Here is a 20,660-nt window from a genome sequence, read left to right on the forward strand (position 1 = left end):
GGGTACCCCGATTAGTGCAGCATGTTGGCCTTATAAGATTAAATTGGGCGTCAGCTATAAAAAGGTGATACAAAAAACTCCAAATGTTTTTGTTTTTATTAAAAAAAAGCCAAAAATCCGTTCACTCGTAGGCCGCCATATTTATTTACGTCTCAATGCATTCTGGGTAGTGACGTGTATAGGTTGTTGCCTGGTTGTAGCCTAGCCGCTCTAGCAGCTTCGGTTATTCGTTTTCCAACGTACCGGCTAGCTAGCTACGTTTTGACAGGTAGCGAGATGAACACGTCTGCCGTTCAGCCTTTTCAGTTTGAACCCGAGCGTACCGTAGGCTTAAATCAGGAGAATAACGCGGAAGACGATAGGCCCACTCAAGATTATCAGAGAGTTGAGGAAGCGAGAGTAGGGCAAAACAGATGGTGTCTGTGCGGCTACTGCTTGCCCATGCCAAGCGAGAACGAGAGCGTTTGCTGTAAAGAGCTCCACTTTTTGTCAGCAGCTGTCCTGGGTAGGCTAAGTATAGAGCAGACGATCGTACTATCGGTATAAATAAATTAATAAGTCATCTACCGCCATCGTTTGCTTTATTTTCACCAAGCAGTCACTACGCACAGAAATACCCCCGCCCCCCGAACCAAGTCAACACTGTTCTGCTCATCTACCTCTACATTTTTAATCTTACAATTACAAAATTGTTATTAATAATGAACTGCAGTTATTCATTAATAATTGAATTGCCTTGAACTACATATTTAAAATCTTAAATCTCAGATAATTCTGATTTGCACTATTTTTCCCTCTCCAATTGTTAGTGTATATTTCTTTGTACATTTGTAAATTCTATAGTATTGTTATACTGCATACTACAGTAATTTTTTTAATATGTCTTACTGTCCTTTATGTTTTTATTCTGAGTGTTGTACTTTGAGAGCAAAGATTACCAGAGTCAAATGGCCAATAAAGCTGATTGTGATTCTGATGAGAATATATAGTAAAACGCTATAAAAAGATGCTTTGGTTATATTTACAGATACTCCGTGTATCACAGCACATGAAAACTTTAACGCAGTTTGCCTCAATCAAGATGTTTTATGGGCTGCCCTTGTCAGCCTCCATGACCGGCATAGTGCTGGTCTACCAAATCGCAACCAGGTCACTAATAGGCAAGTCAAACTTGAACATGGTTACTTAAGTATGCCTACATGGTAGCCTACCTACACTGTAGCCTACAAATAGTGGAAAAAAAGTTAACTGGACTGTGCGCTTCCAGTGAAGGCTTCAGCTGTTTTAATGGTTAAGACAAACAGCTTAAATCATTTTTTCATAACATAATAGTATAATTGTTTTAAAAATTCTGCCTTTTAGGTCTTACAGATATGCCTCATATCGTCAGTTTACATGGTGGATGCATGGCTGGCTAGGGAGAAGAGTCCGCAGAGTCATTCCATCATGTGCAGTTAACAAAATAAGAAACGTCTACTCTGAACCAAGTGGAATCTATACAGGGTTTGAATATGAAGACACTGATCATGCAGAAGTAGATGAGGCATGGAGGGATTTTAATGACCTATAGCTGAATAGTTGACATTTGAAGGCATTTTAGGATATCATACTAAATGTTAGTTTAAAAAAAAATGTTGCATGTACTCCAATATCAAATGTATGTTTGAAGTACTACGTGTGCTTGACTAGAATTAAAAATTAAAGATACTGTGCATTTGAACTATGCTGGTGTGTACGTCATGTGTTCGTAATGATGCAGCTACTTGAAACGTGAAAACTGCTGTGTTTGAAAAATGATCTGTGATCTGGATAGTCTCTCTTGTGGAGCCATGACATGTGTTGGATTAACTCTCATGTCCATGACCTGTTTTGAATCTAACACAGAGGAGAGAACATCTGCAATCATAGCTGTCATGTAGCTATAGTCCTTTTCAACAGGCACTGGTCTTGCTCTGAATGTCTTGTGGACTTTGCTCCATGAGATTTTGAACTTGGGTTCACCAACACTCTCCCCATCCTGAAAAACTGCCTGTTCAAAAACAGAAATATGGAAAATAGATACAAGGTGTTAGGAACAGTTTAGTGTGCAATAACCAGTGTCACATAGGGGTGTAACAATATATCGTGCCACAATATATCGCAATACAAAAATGCAACAATACGTATCGTGGATAGTCCCCCCTCCAAAAAAAATTTCTGTGTGAGAAACAAATTCAAGTTTTCAGAGTTTTAGTGTCAGTACTACATTAAACTACTATATATAATGTTGAATATAATGTATAATAATGGAATGGGGAATATTTGTGGGTCCTGATAATACCAAATGTCTTTTGTTACCTGACCAGTAAAAGTGTCCAACAATATTTTAAATATATCTACTCAGTGAAAAAGTGCAAGAATATTTGTCTAAAATAATTCTGTATTTTCAGCTTCAGAATCATGAATATTTTTATTCTGGTGTTTCTATTGTCCTTGGGTTAAATGCACAGAGTCCAAATCTATTCATTTAAACCCACAATGTAATATCAAATTTAGCATTTTAATCAACAGTACATTTTTTGTTAACCTTTTATCATATGTCTTGGAGTATCGCAATAATATTGTATCGTGAGTTCAGTATCGTGATATGTATCGAATCGTGACATGAGGGTATCGTTACACCCCTAGTGTCACATAGTGCTTGCAAGGGATAGGATTGATTACAGTTCACACACCTGTTCCCTGTTCACATTGTTGTTATGATCCAGAGCAGCAAGCATGGAGGCATGGATCATCACACAATATCCAAAATGTGTTCTCTTTGGGAGGTATTTCAGGTACATGGAGTGATACACCTGAAACAAATTTGAATTTGAAATAAACTACTAAAATATGTGAGTCACATCCTGCCACATCATAATGAATGGAATATTTAATATTTAATAATCAAATGAAGCAAATAAATAATTTCAGCAATAATCTGCCATGGGTCTTCTTTAAAATTATACCAAATTTAAGCCTGTGCTCCCAAGACTAAAATTATGACAGTTTTTTGACATGGACATTTTTGTCCTCTATGTAGCTATGTGTAACTTTTTTTAATTGATGCACAAGGGTTAAATATGCCTGTATTTGATCATACCTCTAGTTTTGTTGTGTGGATGCACTTTGTCAGATGATCCAGGTCTTTCAAAAGCCGCTTGTGTTTCACAACCGTCACAAGTGCGTTATGGGCTTCAGATCCAGGCTTTAACCAAAGATTGCTTCTCTGGCTCGTCTCATCAAGGGGCTCATGAGAACATTGGTGATAGTGCCTGTTCCCTGGCCAGTCGTGTCGGTTGGTAACATGGTGTATTACAGATATCCACTTCTCTTTCAACACTTCGGCATTACCCTCACAGGTTTGTGCACTCCACCACAAATGATTTACAATGGATGGAATCCACTGTCCCAGGCCTTCACATTCCCTTTTCTTAGCTTCAGTTGCCAGTTTTTTTGGACACTCCTTTTGCCACATGCCAAGGGTCAAATTCATGGTGTTTTTCTGGATTACTGACCCTCATTTCTTTGACGATTTGTGGATGTCTGTCAGTTGAGATGGCTGAGACCTTCACTCCATTTTCTTCTATGGTTTTGAGAGCTTCTTTAAAACCTTTGATTTCCATGGTATTAGAGCTCGAAACTTGGGTGCAGCTAATTACCTTGAAGTCCACAACCTTTTGGCTTTGTGCATCTAAAAAAGTGTATGTACAGTATTTGGCTGAGTGCCCCGGAGAGTCACACCGGCCATCTCCACAGAGAACAACTTCTTCTTGTGATTTCATTGTAGATAACACTGTACTCTGCTCTTTAATCCACGTTTTTTGAATGACAGGAAACACAAACTTCTTCCTCAGTGATGTGTATGTGTCTTCACTAATTGTTTTGAGGTTCATGTTACTACAGAAACGCTCAAATTTAGCAAAATGGATGCCACTGAAGAAAACTGATGCTGTTAAAAGCAGGTTTCCTGTCCCTTTGGTCCCACTCAGAGTAGGCTGAGACTGCCATCTGTAACTACAGTTGTTAGCACATGTGATCTCAAGTGTCAACTGTGATCCTTCAATTTTTAACTCTTTCACTTCTTCCTGGACAATCAGGGAGCCACACTTTAAACAACGCTGAAGCAATTGGTTTAACTGTTCCTCAAAAACTAGAAAAACCCTCATTTCTTTATGCGTGTTGGTTGAAGCTTGTGATTCCTGGGTGCTTTGAGAAAACTCAGATGAACTTACAATGTATTCGGATCAAATTGACTGCACTGTGGTTGACTTTGTTCGCCAAGTTCATCATCTGAGAGGAACAGATCCTGGGAGTTATCAATGTCATCCTCCTGTACACGTTTGCCCATCTCAATTTCATGTTTACCTGTGTAACTATGGTCCTTTTTTACCGGGTAGTCCACATCAGCTGGCCACTGTACCGCTGCATCCGACTGGTTAACATCCGTCTGCGTTGCTGCATCAACCATACTAGGAGAACACTGTAGGCCTAACGTTACAGTGGATTCATTAACAGCATCTGGTGGATTGTCGGTTACCTCCATGATCGGCGTAGTGTCCGATGATTCGTCTTCGCGACTGCAGGAGCGGGTTGTTTACATCCTAGCAGTAGAGTGTCCACAGTTGCTTGCCTTTGTCGTTTGTTAGCGCGGCTTTCACTCGCTATGCGCGGACGCTTGCTATGCTTCTTGTGGGGGAAAATTGAAGGCACGGCATTTGGTTTTAGTCTTCGCTTGTAACTAGCTGCACCTGTGAGCTCTTTTAGCCGACTAAATGCCTCAAACGCATCAGGGCTGAAGTGACGGGAACACAGCCGTGGGTCTTTAGGGAGTTGTACTCGTCCGCAAGCATCTTCCCACTCTTTTCTTATTTTCTTCTCCTTTGGAAAGGAGTGGAGACTTACATTACTCCCCCTGTTGCCTTTGGACTGGAAATTACAACCAAACGCTGCACAATGTGGCATTATATTCACTTTTCGGATGTAGCTACAGTTAAACTTAGCGCCATTAGCTCACCTCTCTCTGTTCTGAACACAACCGACACAACCAATATGCGTCATCGACCCAGAATGCATTGCGCGCGCAATTATAATGGCTGCCTTCGTAGTTCAAATTCTGTAAACACTTTGAGGATTTTTTAATTAACGAAAATATTTTATGTATTTCTAAGTATATATTTTTGTAGGAGAGAACAGTTGTAGCATATTTAGGGCTTTGTGTCTTAATAATCGGGGTTCCTTTTAAACTACTTTAAACTAATTTAAACTAAACTAATTTAAACTATAAACTACTTTAAACTATAAACTACTTTAAACTAATTTAAGCTAATTTAAACTTCAAACTAATTTAAACTACAAACTAATTTAAACTATAAACTACTTTAAACTTTAAACTAATTTAAACTTCAAACTACTTTAAACTTCTTCAAACTTTCTGGTCCAAACTTTCACAAGCCAACTTAAAGTTTGTCTCGACGAACTTTTTTTTCTAGTTAGTGGTGCTTGCAAAGCATCACTATTGTAATCTCACATACTTATTATACTTTTTATTTTTAGTGGTGCTTGCAAAGCATCACTATTGTAATCTCACATACTTATTATACTTTTTATTTTTAGTGGTGCTTGCAAAGCATCACTATTGTAATCTCACATACTTATTAGTGGTGCTTGCAAAGCATCACTATTGTAATCTCACATACTTATTATTATACTTTTTATTTTTATTTTTATTTTTATTTTTATATCTCTTAACAAAACTTCGGCACCTAACTCGTCCCGCACCGTTTGGCGTAGACCCACGAATGAGGTGTCAAATCGAACGGCCTATTGAGGACACATGTGCTATGACTTTTATAAGCTGATCGGGGTACGGTATTTGCCCCAGGGGCAAAAAAGCGGCCGAAAAATCCCATAGACTTAACATTGAGACAAACTTTGACGCGTCACAGCTCCAAGCGAGGATTTCGTAGAAACGTGTGATTTGCCACATTTGAAGAGGCTGGCAGGCTCTGTAAGAGCATACCTCAATATGGGGTAAAAGTTGCACCCCTGGGGGCAGGAGCTGCCCAAAAATGCCCCAATTGACTTATAATGGTGTAGGACGGCCCATGAAATGAAAAGGCATAGGGATTTGTATTGAACATAGCTCTGGATCACAGTGTCATAGAGACGAGGGGTGGGCTCATTTTACTCAGACAACCAATCAGTCTCTCTGGATCATTGTGAAGCTATCAAGCCACGCCCTAGCAACCATTAAGAGCACCTTAGCAACAAGTCCCATAGACTTCTATTGAAAAAGATCAAAGGGATATCTCCGGATAGAAGTGTCATAGAAACACAAGGGTGGTCTCGTTTGACTCGGGACAGCAAACAGCCAATCATGCATCACTTCAACACTTCCTAGCCCCTCCCTAGCAACCATTGTCGAGCACCTTAACAACCTAAATCCATAGAGAGATATCTTCCATTCTGAATGTCACAGAGGCATGGGAGTTGGTTTATATCATTCATACTGACAAGCAGCCTTTGGAGATTCATGATTGGCAGCTGCCAAGCCACTCCCTAGCAACTACACAGAGTACCCTAGCAACCGTTTAGCAGTAACTATATCTCTGCACCAGAAAATCAGAGAGACTTCTGGGTTGATTTATTTCAATCAGGATGGCAAGGAGACTTGATAAGTATCACTATGTTAACTGCCTAGCAACCAGATGGGGTTACCCTAGCAACCGAGTAACAAATCACATATCTCTGCATCAGAAAAACGTAGAGACTTCCGGGTTGACTTATTTCAATCAGGATGGCAAGGACACTTCATTAGTATCACTATGGTAACTGCCTAGCAACCAGATGGGCTTACCCTAGCAACCGAGTAACAAATCACATATCTCTGCATCACAAAAACATAGAGACTTCCGGGTTGACTTATTTCAATCAGGATGGCAAGGACACTTGATAAGTATCAATATGTTCACTGCCTAGCAACCAGATGGGGTTACCCTAGCAACCGAGTAACAAATCACATATCTCTGCATCAGAAAACGTAGAGACTTCCGGGTTGACTTATTTCAATCAGGATGGCAAGGACACTTCATTAGTATCACTATGGTAACTGCCTAGCAACCACATGAGCTTACCCTAGCAACCGAGTAACAAATCACATATCTCTGCATCAGAAAAACGTAGAGACTTCCGGGTTGACTTATTTCAATCAGGATGGCAAGGACACTTGATTAGTATCACTATGATTACTGCCTAGCAACCAGATGGGGTTACCCTAGCAACCGAGTAACAAATCACATATCTCTGCACCAGAAAATAGTACTGACTTCCGGGTTGATTTATTTCACTCAGGATGGCAAGGACACTTCATTACTATCACTATGGTAACTGCCTAGCAACCAGATGGGGTTACCCTAGCAACCGAGAAACAAATCACATATCTCGGCACCAGAAAAGAGTACAGACTTCCAGGTTGATTTATTTCAACCAGGATGGCAAGGACACTTCATTAGTATCAATATGGTAACTGCCTAGCAACCACATGGGGTTACCCTAGCAACCGAGTAACAAATCACATATCTCTGCATCAGAAAAACGTACATACTTCTGGGTTGACTTATTTCAATCAGGATGGCAAGGACACTTGATTACTATCACTATGGTAACTGCCTAGCAACCAGATGGGGTTACCCTAGCAACCGAGTAACAAATCACATATCTCTGCACCAGAAAATAGTACTGACTTCCGGGTTGATTTATTTCACTCAGGATCGCAAGGACACTTCATTACTATCACTATGGTAACTGCCTAGCAACCAGATGGGGTTACCCTAGCAACCGAGAAACAAATCACATATCTCGGCACCAGAAAAGAGTACAGACTTCCGGGTTGATTTATTTCACTCAGGATCGCAAGGACACTTGATTACTATCACTATGGTAACTGCCTAGCAACCAGATGGGGTTACCCTAGCAACCGAGAAACACATCACATATCTCGGCACCAGAAAAGAGTACAGACTTCCGGGTTGATTTATTTCAACCAGGATGGCAAGGACACTTCATTAGTATCAATATGGTAACTGCCTAGCAACCAGATGGGGTTACCCTAGCAACCGAGTAACAAATCACATATCTCTGCACCAGAAAACACTACAGACTTCCGGGTTGACTTATTTCACTCAGGATGGAAAGGAGCCATGTATTGTATTACCTTGGTAACTGCATAGCAACCACATGGGCTTACCCTAGCAACCGAGTAAAAATCACATATTTCTGCACCAGAAAATCGTACAGACTTCTGGGCTGATTTATTTATGACCGTAATTTTTTTCTTTTCAAGTTACAACATGCTGTTTGATCGACTTTTGCCACGGCAAGCACCACTCACATTTTCTTCAGGAAATGTACCTATCTAGTTAGTGGTGCTTGCAAAGCATCACTATTGTAATCTCACATACTTATTTTTATTTTTCTTTTTTTATTATTATTCTATCTCCGTACAAAACTTCGGCACCTAACTCGTCCCGCACCGTTTGGCGTAGACCCACGAATGAGGTGTCAAATCGAACGGCCTATTGAGGACACGTGTGCTATGACTTTTATAAGCTGATCGGAGTACGGTAATTGCCCCAGGGGCAAAAAAGCGGCCGAAAAATCCCATAGACTTAACATTGCGACAAACTTTGACGCGTCACAGCTCCGAGCGAGGATTTCGCAGAAACGTGTGATTTGCCATATTTGAAGAGGCTGGCAGGCTCTGTAAGAGCATACCTCAAAATGGGGTAAAAGTTGCACCCCTGGGGGGCAGGAGCTGCCCAAAAATGCCCCAATTGACTTACAATGGTGTAGGACGGCCCATGAAATGAAATGGCATTGGGATTTGTATTCAACATAGCTCTGGATCACAGTGTCATAGAGACAATGGGGCGGGCTCATTTTACTCAGACGACCAATCAGTATCTCAGGATCATTTTGCATCTATCAAGCCACGCCCTAGCAACAATTTAGAGCACCTTAGCAACAAGTCCCATAGACTTCTAATGAAAGACATCAAAGGGATATCTCCGGATAGAAGTGTCATAGAAACACAAGGGTGGTCTCGTTTCACTCGGGGCAGCAAACAGCCAATCATGAATCACCTCAACACTTCCTAGCCCCTCCCTAGCAACCATTGTCGAGCACCTTAGCAACCAAAATCCATAGAGGATATCTTCCATTCTGAATGTCACAGAGGCATGGGAGTTGGTTTATATCATTCATACTGACAAGCAGCCTTTGGAGATTAATGATTGGCAGCTGCCAAGCCACTCCCTAGCAACTAAACAGAGTACCCTAGCAACCATTTAGCAGTAACTATATCTCTGCACCAGAAAATCAGAGAAACTTCTGGGTTGATTTATTTCAATCAGGATGGCAAGGAGACTTCATTAGTATCACTAAGGTAACTGCCTAGCAACCAGATGGGGTTACCCTAGCAACCGAGTAACAAATCACATATCTCTGCATCAGAAAAACGTAGAGACTTCCGGGTTGACTTATTTCAATCAGGATGGCAAGGACACTTGATTACTATCACTATGATTACTGCCTAGCAACCAGATGGGGTTACCCTAGCAACCGAGTAACAAATCACATATCTCTGCACCAGAAAATAGTACTGACTTCCGGGTTGATTTATTTCACTCAGGATGGCAAGGACACTTGATTACTATCACTATGGTAACTGCCTAGCAACCAGATGGGGTTACCCTAGCAACCGAGAAACAAATCACATATCTCGGCACCAGAAAAGAGTACGAGACTTCCAGGTTGATTTATTTCAATCAGGATGGCAAGGAGACTTCATTAGTATCACTAAGGTAACTGCCTAGCAACCAGATGGGGTTACCCTAGCAACCGAGTAACAAATCACATATCTCTGCATCAGAAAAACGTAGAGACTTCCGGGTTGACTTATTTCAATCAGGATGGCAAGGACACTTGATTACTATCACTATGATTACTGCCTAGCAACCAGATGGGGTTACCCTAGCAACCGAGTAACAAATCACATATCTCTGCACCAGAAAATAGTACTGACTTCCGGGTTGATTTATTTCACTCAGGATGGCAAGGACACTTGATTACTATCACTATGGTAACTGCCTAGCAACCAGATGGGGTTACCCTAGCAACCGAGAAACAAATCACATATCTCGGCACCAGAAAAGAGTACAGACTTCCAGGTTGATTTATTTCAACCAGGATGGCAAGGACACTTCATTAGTATCAATATGGTAACTGCCTAGCAACCACATGGGGTTACCCTAGCAACCGAGTAACAAATCACATATCTCTGCATCAGAAAAACGTAGATACTTCTGGGTTGACTTATTTCAATCAGGATGGCAAGGACACTTGATTACTATCACTATGGTAACTGCCTAGCAACCAGATGGGGTTACCCTAGCAACCGAGTAACAAATCACATATCTCTGCACCAGAAAACAGTACTGACTTCCGGGTTGATTTATTTCACTCAGGATCGCAAGGACACTTGATTACTATCACTATGGTAACTGCCTAGCAACCAGATGGGGTTACCCTAGCAACCGAGAAACAAATCACATATCTCGGCACCAGAAAAGAGTACAGACTTCCGGGTTGATTTATTTCAACCAGGATGGCAAGGACACTTCATTAGTATCAATATGGTAACTGCCTAGCAACCAGATGGGGTTACCCTAGCAACCGAGTAACAAATCACATATCTCTGCACCAGAAAACAGTAGTAACTTCCGGGTTGACTTATTTCACTCAGGATGGCAAGGAGACTTCATTAGTATCACTATGGTAACTGCCTAGCAACCATATGGGGTTACCCTAGCAACCAAGTAACAAATCACATATCTCTGCATCACAAAAACGTAGAGACTTCCGGGTTGACTTATTTCAATCAGGATGGCAAGGAGACTTCATTAGTATCACTATGGTAACTGCCTAGCAACCAGATGGGGTTACCCTAGCAACCAACTAACAAATCACATATCTCTTAATCACAATAACGTAGAGAGTTCCGGGTTGACTTATTTCAATCAGGATGGCAAGGAGACTTCATAAGTATCACTATGGTAACTGCCTAGCAACCAGATGGGGTTACCCTAGCAACCGACTAACAAATAACATATCTCTGCATCACAAAAACAGTAGAGACTTCCGGGTTGACTTATTTCACTCAGGATGGAAAGGAGCCATGTATTGTATTACCTTGGTAACTGCATAGCAACCACATGGGCTTACCCTAGCAACCTAGTAACAAATCACATATTTCTGCACCAGAAAATCATACAGACTTCTGGGTTGATTTATTCATGACCATAATTTTTGCTCTTTTCAAGTTACAACATGCTGTTTGATCGAGTTTTGCCACGGCAAGCACCACTCACATTTTCTTCAGGAAATGTCCCTATCTAGTTATTTTTATTATATCTCTTAACAAAACTTCGGCACCTAACTCGTCCCGCGACCGTTTGGCGTAGACCCACGAATGAGGTATCAAATCGAACGGCCTATTGAGGACACGTGTGCTATGACTTTTATAGTGTATCGGGTACGGTATTTGCCCCAGGGGCAAAAAAGCGGCTGAAAAATCCCATAGACTTAACATTGACACAAACTTTGACGCGTCACAGCTCCAAGCGAGGATTTCGTAGAAACGTGTGATTTGCCACATTTGAAGAGGCTGGCAGGCTCTGTAAGAGCATACCTCAATATGGGGTAAAAGTTGCACCCCTGGGGGCAGGAGCTGCCCAAAAATGCCCCAATTGACTTATAATGGTGTAGGACGGCCCATGAAATGAAAAGGCATAGGGATTTGTATTGAACATAGCTCTGGATCACAGTGTCATAGAGACGAGGGGGTGGGCTCATTTTACTCAGACAACCAATCAGTCTCTCTGGATCATTGTGAAGCAATGAAGCCACGCCCTAGCAACCATTAAGAGCACCTTAGCAACAAGTCCCATAGACTTCTATTGAAAAAGATCAAAGGGATATCTCCGGATAGAAGTGTCATAGAAACACAAGGGTGGTCTCGTTTGACTCGGGACAGCAAACAGCCAATCATGCATCACTTCAACACTTCCTAGCCCCTCCCTAGCAACCATTGTCGAGCACCTTAACAACCAAAATCCATAGAGGGATATCTTCCATTCTGAATGTCACAGAGGCATGGGAGTTGGTTTATATCATTCATACTGACAAGCAGCCTTTGGAGATTCATGATTGGCAGCTGCCAAGCCACTCCCTAGCAACTACACAGAGTACCCTAGCAACCGTTTAGCAGTAACTATATCTCTGCACCAGAAAATCAGAGAGACTTCTGGGTTGATTTATTTCAATCAGGATGGCAAGGAGACTTGATAAGTATCACTATGTTAACTGCCTAGCAACCAGATGGGGTTACCCTAGCAACCGAGTAACAAATCACATATCTCTGCATCAGAAAAGCGTAGAGACTTCCGGGTTGACTTATTTCAATCAGGATGGCAAGGACACTTCATTAGTATCACTATGGTAACTGCCTAGCAACCAGATGGGCTTACCCTAGCAACCGAGTAACAAATCACATATCTCTGCATCACAAAAACATAGAGACTTCCGGGTTGACTTACTTCAATCAGGATGGCAAGGAGACTTCATTAGTATCACTATGGTAACTGCCTAGCAACCAGATGGGCTTACCCTAGCAACCGAGTAACAAATCACATATCTCTGCATCAGAAAAACGTAGAGACTTCCGGGTTGACTTATTTCAATAAGGATGGCAAGGACACTTGATTAGTATCACTATGGTATCTGCCTAGCAACCAGATGGGGTTACCCTAGCAACCGAGTAAAAAATCACATATCTCTGCATCACAAAAACATAGAGACTTCCGGGTTGACTTATTTCAATCAGGATGGCAAGGACACTTCATTAGTATCACTATGGTAACTGCCTAGCAACCAGATGGGCTTACCCTAGCAACCGTGTAACAAATCACATATCTCTGCATCAGAAAAACGTAGAGACTTCCGGGTTGACTTATTTCAATAAGGATGGCAAGGACACTTGATTAGTATCACTATGGTATCTGCCTAGCAACCAGATGGGGTTACCCTAGCAACCGAGTAAAAAATCACATATCTCTGCATCACAAAAACATAGAGACTTCCGGGTTGATTTATTTTAATCAGGATGGCCAGGAGACTTGATTAGTATCACTATGGTAACTGCCTAGCAACCAGATGGAGTTACCCTAGCAACCGAGCAACATATCACATATCTCTGCACCAGAACACACTACAGACTTCCGGGTTGACTTATTTCACTCAGGATGGAAAGGAGCCATGTATTGTATTACCTTGGTAACTGCATAGCAACCACACGGGCTTACCCTAGCAACCGAGTAACAAATCACATATTTCTGCACCAGAAAATCGTACAGACTTCTGGGTTGATTTATTTATGACCATAATTTTTGTTCTTTTCCAGTTACAACATGCTGTTTGACGAGTTTTGCCACGGCAAGCACCACTCACATTTTCTTCAGGAAATGTACCTATCTAGTTCTTCTTCTTCTTCTTATATCTCCGTACAAAACTTCGGCACCTAACTCGTCCCGCACCGTTTGGCGTAGACCCACGAATGAGGTGTCAAATCAAACGGCCTATTGAGGACACGTGTGCTATGACTTTTATAAGCAATCGGGGGTACGGTATTTGCCCCAGGGGCAAAAAAGCGGCCGAAAAATCCCATAGACTTAACATTGCGTCAAACTTTGACGCATCACAGCTCCGAGCGAGGATTTCGCAGAAACGTGTGATTTGCTACATTTCAAGAGGCTGGCAGGCTCTGTAAGAGCATGCCTCAATATGGGGTAAAAGTTGCACCCCTGGGGGGCAGGAGCAGCCCAAAGTTGCCCCCATTGACTTACAATGGTGTAGGACGGCCCATGAAATACGGATTTTTTATTAAACATAGCTCTGGATCACAGTGTCATAGAGACAAGGGGCCTGCCTCTTTTTACTCAGACGACCAATCAGTCTCTCAGGATTATTGCGAAGCTATCAAGCCACGCCCTAGCAACAATTTAGAGCACCTTAGCAACAAGTCCCATAGACTTCTAATGAAAGAGATCAAAGGGATATCTCCGGATAGAAGTGTCATACAAACACAAGGGTCATCTCGTTTGACTCGGGGCAGCAAACAGCCAATCATGAATCACCTCAACACTTCCTAGCCCCTCCCTAGCAACCATTGTCGAGCACCTTAGCAACCAAAATCCATAGAGGGATATCTTCCATTCTGAATGACACAGAGGCATGGGAGTTGGTTTATATCATTCATACTAACAAGCAGCCTTTGGAATTTCATGATTAGCAGCTGCCAAGCCACTCCCTAGCAACTACACAGAGTACCCTAGCAACCGAGTAACAAATCACATATTTCTGCACCAGAAAATCCTACAGACTTCTGGGTTGATTTATTTCAATCAGGATGGCAAGGACACTTGATAAGTATCACTACGGTAACTGCCTAGCAACCACATGGGGTTACCCTAGCAACAGAGTAACAAATCACATATCTCTGCATCAGAAAAACGTATAGACTTCCGGGTTGACTTGTTTCGCTCGGGGTGGAAAGGAGCCACGTATCGTATCACCTCGGTAACTGCATAGCAACCACACGGGCTTACCCTAGCAACCGAGTAACAAATCACATATTTCTGCACCAGAAAATCGTACAGACTTCCGGGTTGATTTATTTACGACCGCGATTTTTGTTCTTTTCGAGTTACAGCACGCTGTTTGACGAGTTTCGCCACGGCAAGCACCACTCACATTTTCTTCAGGAAATGTACCCATCTAGTTTTTATTATTATTATATCTCTTAACAAAATTTCGGCACCTAACTCGTCCCGCACCGTTTGGCATAGACCCACGAATGAGGTATCAAATCGAACGGCCTATTGAGGACACGTGTGCTTTGAGTTTTATAAGCGATCGGGGGTACGGTATTTGCCCCAGGGGCAAAAAAGCGGCCGAAAAATCCCATACACTTAACATTGCGACAAACTTTGACGCATCACAGCTCCGAGCGAGGATTTCGCAGAATCGTGTGATTTGCTACATTTGAAGAGGCTGGCAGGCTAGCTGCCTAGCAACCACATGGGGTTACCCTAGCAACCGAGTAACAAATCACATATCTCTGCACCAGAAAATCAGAGAGACTTCTGGGTTGATTTATTTCAATCAGGATGGCAAGGAGACTTGATAAGTATCACTATGGTAACTGCCTAGCAACCACATGGGGTTACCTTAGCAACCGAGTAACAAATCACATATCTCTGCATCAGAAAAACGTAGAGACTTCCGGATTGACTTATTTCAATCAGGATGGCAAGGAGACTTCATTAGTATCACTATGGTAACTGCCTAGCAACCAGATGGGGTTACCCTAGCAACCGAGTAACAAATCACATATCTCTGCACCAGATAATCGTAGAGACTTCTGGGTTGATTTATTTCAATCAGGATGGCAAGAAGACTTCATTAGTATCACTATGGTAACTGCCTAGCAACCATATGGGGTTACCCTAGCAACCGAGTAACAAATCACATATCTCTGCAACAGAACAACATAAAGACTTCTGGCTTTGTTCATGGGACTCAGGGTAGCAAGGATCAATCAATCAATCAGTCCATCCATCCATCCATCCATCCATCTATCTATCTATCTATCTATCTGAGGGTCAATATCTATCTATCTATCTATCTATCTATCTATCTATCTATCTATCTATCTATCTATCTATCTATCTATCTATCTATCTGTCTATCTGTCTCTCTGTCTGTCTGTTGTCTATCTATCTATCTGAGGGTCAATATCTATCTATCTATCTATCTATCTATCTAGCAACTAAGTTAAAATTTAAACCACTTTAAACTAATTTAAACTAAACTACTTTAAACTATAAACTACTTTAAACTATAAACTACTTTAAACTAATTTAAACTAATTTAAACTTCAAACTAATTTAAACTACAAACTAATTTAAACTTCAAACTAATTTAAACTACAAACTAATTTAAACTATAAACTACTTTAAACTTTAAACTAATTTAAACTAATTTAAACTTCAAACTACTTTAAACTTCTTCAAACTTTCTGGTCCAAACTTTCACAAGCCAACTTAAAGTTTGTCTCGACGAACTTTTTTTCTAGTTAAGTTGGCTTATGAGAGCCAACTTACTGAAATCCTACTTAAACTTATTATTATTCCAATTCTTATTCTTCTTAGCGGTGAAATTTCTATATCTATCTCCTCCTAGAGCTTTAACACCACATACTCCAAACTCGGCAGACACTCAAACTGTTCTGACTCGAGTTGCTATATCTTTTCTAACTGATCGGACTTACGGTTTTCCTAAAAATGACGATCAAACTCGGAAAAAACTCCCATTGACTTAACATTGCGGAATGTTCAGAAATTCAAATTCCAACTGACATTTTCACACACACAGACAAAAAGGGCCTGTCAGCCCTGCATCTCTCCCTCTCTCTCTCTCCCTCAGGGGATTTCTTTTATCAAGCAGCCAAAAAGCAATGACCTAAAATCTTCATAGCCACACGCTAAGACATGCTAAAAACGTGCTAGCATCTATCTGAGGGTCAATATCTATCTATCTATCTATCTATCTATCTATCTATCTATCTATCTATCTATCTATCTATCGATCTATCGATCTATCTATCTATCTATCTGAGGGTAAATATCTATCTCTCTATCTATCTATCTATCTATCTATCTGAGGATAAATATCTATCTATCTATATCTATCTCTTTATATATCTAAGGGTAAATATCTATCTATCTATCTAGCAACTAAGTTAAACTTTTTTAACACTACACTGTTGAATCAGACTACACTGGTCACACTGTATGTTTCACATTGTAGATTCAAAAGAACCGGCTCATTAGAGTCATTCATTTGGGAATCTGACTACACTGGTCACACTGTATGTTTCACATTGTAGATTCAAAAGAACCGGCTCATTAGAGTCATTAATTTGGGAATCAGACTACACTGGTCACACTGTATGTTTCACATTGTAGATTCAAAAGAACCGGCTCATTAGAGTCATTAATTTGGGAATCAGACTACACTGGTCACACTGTATGTGTTGGAAAGGCCGAGTCATGTGCGCATGCGCTACTTACGTTCAGTCATCATCAGCACAGAGCGGGACTGTACAAGCAAGACTGTGTGTGCGAAGTGCGTCAATAAATATATGTAAGTTGACTGTTTACCTAGTTTGGTTATCAATACTTGATAAGGAGCTGTAAAGCCTTGATGTCATACTTTCATAAAGTGATGTATGATTAAGAGAGATGAATCCGTTAATCGCGTGAGGTTAAGGGCTCGTGAATGTGCCGTTTATGTTCGATATTACTTGCAATTTATAATATTGAGATTGCACCCAGTGTTTGATTGTGCATATGTATGTGTGATCGTTACATTAGTATTTGAAACTCTTGTTATTTCGAGTTTAAGGACGCGATCTTTATGACTATGTGCCGTTCATTTAAATTACCTCAGATTTGGTTTCGGTTTTGAATGTTATGCCATTTCTGACCACCTAGTGGCGGTGTTGCATATTTTCGTTGCTTGTATTTTGATTTCTTTATTTAATATAGAATCGAACCTGATAATTCTTTATTTGAAGAATGTAGATTTGGAAGTAATGTTTGTATAATGATACTAGGGACATTTGTTAATATATATCTTTATTTCTTTCCATTTGTAGACCACAAATACACACAGCTAAATACTTTAAGCAACCTGTGTACTGCTGTTTTGTGCAAGGCCAAACTGTCAACAATAAACCTCCTTTGCATGGAACTGATTGAATCCAGTGTGTTCTGATCGACACCCCATTGAGGAAAGCTAGAAATAACAAATCATCACCTATTACAGTCCAAGCCTCCTATCGAACAAATGGTCCTTCGAGCCGGATCTAGCATTCTTTATGGACGAAGAATTGATCAGTATCACTATGCAACCTGAAGAAGCATCTTCACAGATTGGCAGACCCAAACGTCAAGTTCATCTTCCTGTTTACCTTAAAGATTATGATCTTACAACTGGCAGGCAGCCAGCCGGTATCGCCTCACACAACACAGCATACACAGTGGCTTGGAGATGCTGCAGTGAACATCCCTTCACCTTCTACCAGAGTAACGAGTCCCATAAGTCTAGATCCATGGGACACAGTGGATGAATGGTCGCCCATAGTCGGGGAAAAGGATCATTTTATCCAAGGAATGGATAACATAGAACTGCAACAACCTAGCGCCAGCTACGCTCCAGTGCATTCAATTAATAGTCCTCAGACTTCTCCATATCATCGGCCATGGGAAGAACATCAGTCCACGCCGTTACCAAGTACATCTTTCCCTGCACAGGATAGACTCCTCCCACATCCTGGAACGGCATCCTACCATCCACACTCCATGGTGTCTACATCTTTGCCCCCACCTACCTATGGTAAGCGTTGCCAGACAGACTACACAACAGCGCCACCTCTAAAGTCACATCAGCCCCTTCCTGCTACAATAGGTGACTCTAAAATGTTAGACATTCTGGGAACAATGATGGGTGAACTTCAGATAATGAAAGATCAGATCTTAGCGGCGGCACCTACTAAATCACACATTCAGCCAATCAGGTGTGATGAACGTGCTGGCCATGATTTCCCTTTCTGGCAGCATCTTGAAAACCCAAGTCACCCTCTTTATCAGAGAATAGCTCTTCCTATGCCAGGCCTCAAGGCAGATACTCCTGTCCCTCACTGGCATTCCAGGACATTGTACAAGTCCCCTAGAGAGACTTTAGATTACCCTACACAGGTGCGTTCTCAGTCCCAGCGACCCACAAGGCCACAGTTAGTACGCAGAGATCCTTACGCCTCTAACCTGAATCCTGTAAGACAAGAAACCACCTACCGAGGTCCAGTGCCAACCATACCCAACTTTTACACTAAGGACCCCAGTGAGTTTACTCGTTTAAAGATAGCTCTTGAGAACCTTCTACCATCAGATGCCACAGAGCTGTTCCGGTACCAAATCTTGCTGGATCATTTGAAGCTAGACGAAGCTCGTCTAGTGGCAGATTCCTATCTCAATTCCCCATTTCCATACTCTGCTACCATGGCTGCTCTGAATGAAAGGTTTGGCCAGCCTCACAAGTTGGAACTCAAGAAGATTGCCAAAGTGATGGATTCCCCAGATATCCGACGAGGAGATACTGAGGCCTTTGACAAATTCGCTCTACAGATTAGGGCTTTGGTGGGTATGTTGGAAACTCTTGGAGATGAAGGTGAAGCCGAGCTTCAATGTGGGTCACATGTAGAGAGACTGTTGAGTAAGTTACCTGTTGAAATGAGATCAGGATTCCGAAGACAGATGTACCACCGTCCTGGGTCTGTGTATAACCTTCGTGAATTTTCCGAGTGGCTTCAGTATGAGGCCTGGTGTCAAAGCAGTGAGTCACAGATCAGTTACAAGAGCCAGAGACCAGAACGCTGGAGAGAGACCAAACCTACTGCTCATTCAGCTACCATCCTTCATGGAGCGGACGACATTGCCACAAAGATACCCTCAGCACCGTCTCAAGTTAGACCAGTTAAAGTGGAGAAACCTAAACTCCCACCTAGACCTTTTTGTCCTTACTGCGATAACGAGGACCATTACCTTAGTCAATGTCCCACTTTTAAGTCCTTAGATAAACGGCAAATGATTGAATGGATCGAGACCAATCATCGTTGTTGGCGCTGTGGTCGTGCACACCAAGCAGCCCAGTGCACACTCAAGAAGCCTTGTAGCATCTGCAAAGGGAAGCACTTACAAATCTTGCATGAGGTCAACACAAAGAGTACCAGAGAAGGTTCCTGCCTTGTTAGTTCAACCACTGAGACACTGTACTTGGACAGACCCACTGACTGCAGGCGTGTTATCCTTAAGGTCATCCGGGTCTTGCTGCACTATGGAGGCAAGACGATCGACACCTATGCTGTCATGGATGACGGGTCCGAGCGCACTATTCTACTTCCCGATGCCGCCCATGAGCTCGGTATACGAGGTCAAGCCGAAAACATAGCCTTGCGGACCATCCGCCAAGATGTGCAGACCATCAGTGGTACCACGGTTACCTTCCACATATCTCCTGCCACTCAACCACAGAAGACCTTTAAGATCAATGCAGCATTCACTGCGAAACGTCTTGGTCTGGCCGATTACTCCTATCCTGTCAGTTTGCTGGAGAAGTACAAGCATCTTAAAGATCTCCCCCTGCAGGCCTTTGAAAGAGTGAGTCCTTTACTTCTCATCGGAGCCGATAACACCCATCTAATCACACCAATTGCACCTGTCCGAATTGGTCCACTTGGTGGTCCGGCAGCCATAAAGACAAGGCTAGGATGGACACTGCAGGGACCAGCCAAGATTTTGGAGACCAAGTTGCAGCCACAGCAGTGCCTTTTCCTGTCTCTCACCCCTGCGGAACTAGAACTCAAAAGAGATGTTGAAAGGCTATGGCAACTTGATGTTTTGCCT

Source organism: Xyrauchen texanus, chromosome 11, assembly GCF_025860055.1.
Source record: "Xyrauchen texanus isolate HMW12.3.18 chromosome 11, RBS_HiC_50CHRs, whole genome shotgun sequence".
Classification (NCBI taxonomy): domain Eukaryota; kingdom Metazoa; phylum Chordata; class Actinopteri; order Cypriniformes; family Catostomidae; genus Xyrauchen; species Xyrauchen texanus.